Source organism: Cynocephalus volans, chromosome 4 (assembly GCF_027409185.1).
Source record: "Cynocephalus volans isolate mCynVol1 chromosome 4, mCynVol1.pri, whole genome shotgun sequence".
Classification (NCBI taxonomy): domain Eukaryota; kingdom Metazoa; phylum Chordata; class Mammalia; order Dermoptera; family Cynocephalidae; genus Cynocephalus; species Cynocephalus volans.
Window position 1 is genome coordinate 125,484,753 of NC_084463.1, and position 9,195 is coordinate 125,493,947.

Here is a 9,195-nt window from a genome sequence, read left to right on the forward strand (position 1 = left end):
CCAAATTACCACTGGGCCCAGCAACATCTCCGGAGCCCAAGGACTAGGGAAGTTAATGCTACATCCAGCCTCCCAGTAAGTCCACGAATTGGTGCATTGTCCCTTACTGAGATCTCACATACCTGGGGAGAGAGTAAAGTGTCCCATCTGCCCCTAGAGAGAAGAAGAGGAACAGCTTCTCTATCTTGTCCTAGGAGATAAGTGCAGGGAGGGATATACTCACAAGAGAAAGAATCTTGCTGGGTCCTCCAAAATGTTGTGAGGCACCCTTCCACAAGAAATGCACTTACATGACACTCGGGCAGAAAAGGGAAGTTTATTCACTCCAGTTGGCCAGCGACTATCTCCCAAGGAGCAACCAAGGAAGAGCAGCCTCAGGACTTGGTCTTGTGGGGTTTTTAAAGGCAAAAACTACATCCCTTCAGCACACGGGTTTGTGCACGTGCACAAAGCGAGCTAGGGAGCTAGGTCACAAAGGTCGAGAATGAGCCATTCGAGCAATCAAGCATACAAGTTTTCCTTGCATATGATTCCTGTTCCCATGTAATAATTCACAGTGTATGGCTCCTGTTTCTATGCAATTGTTTTTGTTTCTATGAGAAGGTCAGCGGTTTCTCATGCAGAAGCAGGGATAGTCTGCAGGCCAGACAGGGGGCAAAATGGAATTACTTAGGTTAAGCAAGCAATTCTATAGAAGCAGATAACATATTTTATGAGGGTGTAGGGAGCTCTATTTCAGTATGACTTGGAATTATCCAAAATATAATAGATAACACTATCAGTTATTTACTATATTCAAGGCATGGTGTTAAATGCTTTAAGTGCATATATTATAGTACCTCATTTACTTTTCACAAAAACCTTTAAGGTAGACATTACTACTATTATTATTATTACCACCTTTTTACAGATACGAAATTGAAGGACAGGGTTAAAAACATTGCCCAAGATCATGCAGGTAGGAAGTAAGAAGAGGAGATTTGAACACAAACAACCAGGTTCCAAAACTCTTGCTCCAACCACCACATTATACTGCCTCTTTCATAGAAGGCAATATCTGGCTGAAGTCACACGTGAAAAGACTAGAGTGTGAAACACATTGTATTTTCAGAAAATGATGTTTTTCAGTAAAACTAGAGCAAAGCGTCTATTTGAGGAAGTGATAGAGCATAGGTTTGAAAGAATGAATAGAGACCAACTCAGAATAAACATATGCTCATATGCCATGAATATAATGTAAGGGAGAAATGTAACAATGAATATAAGGAGAGCACATGAGTGATCATCACAATGTTTAAGGTGAGGGGATCATGATAATCTGAAATAAAGCAGATTAATGCGGATAAAGAGGCAAGACATGGATAGTAGAATATGAAGGAGGAAGACTGGGTAGGATTTTGAGGTTTGGATTGTATGTGGTAAATGAAAATATGTCCCACATTCGTAAACTGGGCAAAAGGGAAATGTCAAAAAAACAGTTCACAATGAAGAGAGTTGTTTTCCCAGGAGACAGAGTACTCAAGTTTTCTGTCTTTGAAGGTTTCATTTAGTTCTTTCAGTGATGCATATGTCTAGTGTACATTTATGACAGCATCATTTAGTCATCAGAAATTTCTCTGAGTCAGGCCACCTTTGACCACCAGGCAGCATTTGATTCTTTTTTGAAGGAAAAAAATTCCCTTCATTCTGAACCCCTGTAGAACTGCAGGAATAATCTGATTTCCTGGATTTATTCTTCAGACAGAAAAAATTCAGGAGGTAGTTTAAAAATCATTTGGCAACTCTTTGGGAGACAAATTGTTTCACAGACATTATCTCATCTATAAGTCATGTCATCTCCTTACTGTGGCAAGGAACAATTTCCCCCAGTTTTTAAAGATAAAGAGAAATTAAGTGACCCAACTGGAGATACTCAGTCTGTAGTGCTGCCTCTAGGAGCGACTGCCAGATGACTTCATGACAGGGTTAAAGACTCTTCATAGTTTATACAGGTCATATAATTTACACTGGAGCCTTCAGTTCCAGTTCAAACAAGATGAGTTTAGAATGAAATTGAAATTAAAAGTTTTCAAGATAAGTATGTATGGTTCATTCTTTTTCTAATTTTAATTTTAATTTTTAATTGACACATAATTGTACAAATTTATAAGGTACAGTGTGGCGTTTCAATACATGTAATTGACAGAACTTTGAAAATCCTCTCCTCTTGCTATATTGAAATATACAATATATTAGTAGACAAGTAGTTTATTCTTATTTTTTTGTCTCCTTTCTCTCTCACCTGGGGGGTGTAGCAAACAAGAATATAAAGGCAACATTCGATACTAATGAAATAACCATAGTTTATAGAAAGAAATATTCATGATGAAATTTGAATTTTTATATTAAACTTCATCTTGCACTATGTTAAAATATAATGATATTAAAAATGTATTTTGGGAGGTGATGGTGGTGTTCTGTAGGGGCTTGGCTGATGTCTGTGGGTCTGGGGAAGTCATACCACAGCTGGGGAAGCTGCCCAAAGAGCAGAAGCTGGGGTTGTGGAATGATCTTGAGCAAGAGATTTTTAGAGTTGCTCATGTTTGCCTAATAAATGCAACAGTGACAGCAACCGAAATTCCTAAAAACTTGTTATTACCAGGTATTGAATCATTTACAGTGATTGATGGAAATCAGGTTAGCAGAGAATATGCTGGAAAGAATTAGCAAGAACTGAGCTCAGATTGTCATGGAATTCTTACAAGAATTAAGTAATGATGTCTCTGAAAGCTTTGTGTAAGGTAGTCCAGAAAACCCTCCAAAAAAGGATTTTTTTCTGTAGATTTACCACTGTGGTTGCAACTTGGCTCCCAGAAGTACATTACTATGCAAAGCTGATATCCTCTGGAAATCCCAAATCTCTCTTTTTATCTGTACAACATATGGACTAGTTGGCTATGGGAGGATCATTATAAAACAACATCCAGTAATAGAATTTCACCCAGATAACGCAATAGAAGATCTACGACTGGATAAACCATTTCCTAAGATGAGAGAACATTTCAGTTTTATGATTGGGATCATATGGGGAAAAAGGACCATAGGCACACTCCAAGAATTGGGATCATAGCTAAATATTTAGCATAGTGGAATAGTGAAACTAATGGATGAATACTAAAAAGTATAAAGAAAAAGAGGACATAAGCAATTTGGTTAGACAAGTGATTCTAAGTAGTGAAAATAGGACTCCAAAAGACGAAGAGAATTCTGAAGAAGCTATTAACAGTGTAAGTACAGCAATAAGTACAACTCAGTTATCAATTAATTTTAAAGATATATTTTATGATGATTGCTGAATAAATATCAGCAAAGTAACTTCATTGTTTTGTTTGTTTTATTTTATGCTTTAATGGACTTTGTGGCCAAGGAAGGTCAAGGACATTTATGTGTTCAAGGTACAATTCCTGACACAACTGCAGATTTGAGCAAATATATAAACTGAAAAATGTGTACTGTGTAAAAAGAAAAGAAAGACACTTCTGTTATGAATAGTCATGTTTACAAAGTGCTGCAGTCCATAGACGAGGCAACCAAGGCATTTCAAAGAAAGAATTAAAATTATTCTGTAGCAATTCTTCATTTCTTCAAGTGGCAAGATATAATTCTTATATAATTAACAAGGATCTAATTTTTTCCAGCATGGACATTCCAGATGAGATAGTGTTGTGCTTAATGTTATGGGCTGTGGATATATTTCATAAACATGACAGATATCCAGGGGTATCCAACTATCAAGCTGAAGAAAATATAGGGAAGTCAAAGTCTTGCCTCACTGGTTTCCTTCAGAAATATAGATTATCTGTATTAGTGAAAAATGATTATGTCCACAGATGTTGACAATATGGAGCTGCTGACCCACACACAACTGCTTCTTGGTGGGAAGTGTTGCTATTCAAGATGCTACAGAAATCATCAATAAGCAATTTGTAATTTGTAATAACAAATTTATAGTGACATGTCACAAACTTCAGCAACTTCCGTTTGTAGAATAATCACCCTATGTAGTATGTGAATCATTAAAACTGTAATTGCCTTAGGTTGTGCTCTAGTGTATAAAATTTTGCTAAGGGAGAGCTGTTAAACTGTTATTTTTTTAATAAACATTTTTATCATTTGTAAAAGGAAAAAAAATGTATTTCAGATGATTCTGTCATCTGGTGACACTGAACAGACTGTTAACTCTCCTGCAGTCTTTGTTATGTCTGGGTAAACAATTTGGGTGGAAAACCGAAGCCCATATTCTCAATGAGAAAATTCAACAATAATGGGGAAAAAGGAAAAATAATCACTTTCCTTCCTTGAATCACTCTGCTTTTGCTTTATTTTCTGGGTCCCACCCCCTAGATTTTCAACCTGTACTTCTAACTGTTCCTTCTCAATGTCTTTGGCTAGTTCCTCCTCACATCTTTAACACCTAAAAATTGGAGTAGTCTAAGGCTACTCTTGGACACTTTTCTCTCTACCTACACAAATACCGTTAGTGGTGAAAACCAGTTGCTTTACTTCTAGTATCACATCTAAATAAATCCAGATGTATATCTTAAACCCATTTCTTCTCCCTATATTCTAGGCACACTATATAACTGCCAACTTATTATGATTTTGTATAGTGTCAACTTGTCTAAGCTGGAATAATATTTTCTGCAATTCTCTTCCCCCTATACGTCCAAGTTAGGACTGACCATAGAAAAAATCGAGATTTGGAAGCAAAACAGGGGCCATTAAGTATTGATTGTTGATGCAGGGTGCTGGGCACTTACTGCAGCTCACACACATTTTTACTGAAACACTGGCTCACCTTGTTAACAAGGAAGGTCAGAGTATCCAATCCTTTCTGGACGCCATTGCATTTTCTCTCTTCACCTCTCTGATTTGGAGCCAAGAACATTGTGTCTCTATGGCAAAGTGATTCAGCTTCTTCCACAGGACAGTCTCTATCATTGAGGTTAAAGGGAATGAAAGACAGACATATGCTCCGGTTTGTTCGCACAGGTTCCACTTTGTCATTGGAGGCTGCTCCATATTGTTTTTGTGGGTTTATTTTGCACTGCTAACTCTGTTTTCACTGTCTGTCTTCTCCCCAACTGCCAGTCCTGCTGTCAAACAGCAATTTCAGGACCACTGCCAAATGTAAAGGTACAGCCTTCCAAAGAATTCTTCATCAGTTCCAACAACTGGGAGATCTCATCTCTATGATAAACCCATTCTACCATATTATTCTTAGTGGTCCTGCTTCCCTGATTGAATTCCAATTGGTGTGCTACTTCACACTCAGTACCCAGTTGGTCTCTCAAATGTAGTGCATCCACACTGAATTCCCAATATTACTTCTACCAAAAACTTGCTCTTCCCGTATTCTTCAGAACATTAATAGCAACCTTATTCTTCCTCCTATTCAAACCAAACTTCTTAGAGTTACTAAGAAGTTGATGCTTCTCTTTCACCCACACTCACATGCTGTATTTCAGGAAACACTCTCAGTTCTACCATTAATATATATTGTTTCCATCCTCTACCTACTACTCCCCACTCTGTCCCAAGCAAATCCTGTCTCACTGGGACAATTATATTAGCCTCCTAATGTATCTTCTGGCTTCTATTCCTACACCTCAATTTACTCCCAACCCATCTGACAGATTGAGTCTGTTAGAAAAAAAAAAAATAAGGCAATGATACTTCTTTATTCAGGACCTCTCAAGGTTTGCCTTCTCACTTGGAGTAAAAGCTAAGGTTCTTACCTGCTGAGTCAAAAGGCTCTACCGTACCTGGTGCCACCATTAATTTTTCTCATTGCTTCTCCTCCTACTGTCCCTCTGGATCACCTGTTCTATCCACATTGACCTCCTCCTCACACCAGGAATTCTCCTGTCTCAGGATGTGCATGCTTGCTTTTCCCTCTGCCTGATGTACTTTTCTACAGACACTCAGATGACTTGTCCTTCCCTTCCTTCTAGACTTTATTTTTTCTTGAAACGTTCCAGAACACCTACTTTAATTACAAACCCTAGTCCTGCACAAAATATCTTACTTCCTCGCTATATATTTTTGTCCTTAGCACTTAGTTTTCATTAAAATACTATACATATGTAGAGCTAGGGCTGGGTCTGAAGCTCACAGACCCCTCAAGCCTGCTGTCCAGACTGGCTCACAAACCCTTCACACGCAGGTCTATGAACTAGGTAACAGGAAAAAAGGTCCTTGGAGCCTTGGTTGAAGAAAGAATAGTCTTTATTCAGCACACACACATGTAAGAGTTAAGCAGTCCAAGGAGAAACTTAGAAATCAACCACTACTGGCAAAGTCCGGAGAAAAACTGAGCAGCTTCCAGCAAAGTGAACATGCTCTATTTTTAGATGCGAGCTCTGCTGGCTAGCGCTGCTTCACAAACTGCAGAACACACAACAGCAAAAACTGAAAAGATACATGAGTGCACACACACACTAACTCCACCCCCATACAACTTGTTTACAAGAAATGTGCTGCACAACCCCCAACTGGACCTGAGCTGAGGGAGCCTGACTAAATTTTTCTATTTTCCCGGCAATGTATATTTTAATTATTTATTTCATGTGTCATCTACTAGATTACATATTTGATGAGGGTAATGATATTAGGCTGTTCTATCCAACAGTGTAACCCAGCTTCACAGGACCGCATCTAGCAAATGGTAGGCCCTCAAGGAATATTTGTTTGATAAATGAGGGGATATTGCTGTAAAAATTAATACAGTGGCCTAAATTTATTAGGTCCCAAAAGAATGGCTGCTGCCATAGTATAGCTCTATGAAAAATCCTGTGCTGTAATCTGCCACATTGAACCATATGAAACTTTTAAGATTTAACTCTTATTTATGCAGATAGTATCTCACATGGTTTAACCTGTATATAAAATGAGATCCTAAAAGTTGCACAACGATCTCGTCAAATCAATCTCCTGCAAATAATTAGTCAGGTTTTTCTTTTTCTTTTCTTTTCTTTTTTTTCTTCTCAATACTGATTGCTTTTCACTTCTGACAATTTATAAATATAATTACCAAGTTTGGAAATCTACACACTAAGTGGACATCAGTAGCATTAGTGATAAAAGGGTCAGCAATTATTCAGAACCCAACCATTTGTGACTCAGCTGCATTTCTATAATTACATGCAGTTAAATTGACATCTCAGTGGGGCAAAGCTTAACTCTGGAGCCCATGTACTTTTTCAGAATTATGAAAAATGATCATTAAATGTCTATTTTATTCTACTGCAGGAAATATAAAAAGAAAAAATCAATATCATCTAGTAGAGATTTTGAAATACTGAGTCCAGTTCTCATTTTTCCTTTATAATTCTCTGTTAAGTAACTGTCCTTTGGGCAAATCTGTTTCATATTGAACAAGATTCTACATCTTGTCTCTTTCATGGGGTTAAAAAAAAAAAAAAAAAAAAAAAGAGAGAGAAGAGAAGAAAAGAAGGAGTTAGCTCTTTTCACCCTTCAGTGGATAGTGATTACAAGGGAGTTTTATACTCATTAGAAATACTTTAACAATAATAGACTAATATTCAAACTACATCTCCATTATTTATTTTCTACCTACCTTAACAACATGATGTGGCCATTATATCCAGTCTGTTTCTACCAGGGGGGAGGAAAAAACCTTCATGTAAGAAAAAAATAAAAATGGAACATAGACTCATATGAGTCGATGAGATATAAGACAGTTGGAAAAGTGTCATTATGAGTTGGAGAAGCAGTTCTAGACTGGCTGTTGAATTGGTAATAGAAAAGAAATGCTAAATAAATGAGTGAGCAGCAGATTAAAAACAAAAGCAGCAACATATTGATCTTCTTTGATGTGGTCAGTCAAGTGTTACTTTTTGTTTCTTTGCTCTATTTTCCTTTAGCAACTCTGTGAAGTAAGATTTTTTTTAAATCCCTATTTTACACCTTAATAAACGAAAGGTAATCAAGTTATTTTAGCTAGTATGCATTATTAATTTAGTTATAGTACATTGTAGCAAAAATGATTTGAATAATTTTAAGATCTTACAACTAATGAGTAATGCAGGTGAATTTAGAGCACATATCTGCTTAATATCAAACTCTCTTTACTCTATCAGCTAAATTACGCCATAGTTCCTTACGAAGATGAAGGGGTGTTAATGAGTAGACAGTTATTACAGATTTTTCTCTTCTCTCTCCTAAAGAGTTTAATGTGACTAGTTTGAAATTGAAGTCAGGATATTAAAGCTGATTTTATTTATCTTCCAAGAGTGAGTGAAATTCATGTAAGTCATCAAAATCTGTTCGTACGAGGATACTTCAAAAAGTTCATGGAAAAATGGAATTGAAAGATAATACATTCCATGAACTGTTCAAGACCCTTCATATATCTAAATTAAGTCATAGCAGTTCTAGAATGACACAAATATCTGTAGTAAAACTCTTGACTTTATAATGTGTTTCTTCAGCTTTCCAGTTCCTTCAGTGCCCCTATCTCTAGCACAAACTTCAGGATTCTTTTAGTTTCATTAATTTTTTGTGGAAACTCCATTGCGAAGTCAAAACTGAAAGAAAATCATCTTCTCTCAGGTTTTAGCTACTATGGTCCAAGACTGTCAAGCATTTACAATTTTTTTTTCCTTCACACTTTTAAAATCTGTTTTGAGAATTTATTTAAAAAGTAAACCAAAATCTATTTTGAGTATTTATTTAAAAAATTAAGCCAAAGTCTAATATTTCTTCTTTAGCTGTAGAAGAGAGAGTATCATGTTAAAATCTTCCTGTTGATGGGGGTCTTCCTGAAAACATTTGCCAAATAGAAAGTTATCTATACAAATATAAGGACTCATTACATTTAATATGACTTTGACATAAATGCAATAAGCATATGCTTTTATGTGCTAAATTATCTTATTATAGGTAATATCATAGCTGTAAAAATAGAATGCACTAATCTAACACATATGCCTGTCTCCTAAGATGAAAACAGGTTTTCTTAAATTTTGCACTGACAGCTGATTTGTGTTACAGTGTGGATATTTGACAAGGTAGCAGTTTAGAAATATAGGCTTTCAAATGTCTTATGCATGATAGTGAAAACCAACCTATAAGGTAAACAGGTAAATTTCAAGCTAGTGCATGGACCATGAAAATTAATTCCTGAAATACATA

The 9,195-nt window shown here is 36.4% G+C and overlaps 1 pseudogene; it reads left to right on the top strand.

The window, feature by feature from the left end:
- Nucleotides 1-2,580: 2,580 nt before the first annotated feature.
- On the top strand, nucleotides 2,581-4,051 carry LOC134376420 (NEDD8-activating enzyme E1 regulatory subunit-like; annotated as a pseudogene).
- Nucleotides 4,052-9,195: the final 5,144 nt, after the last annotated feature.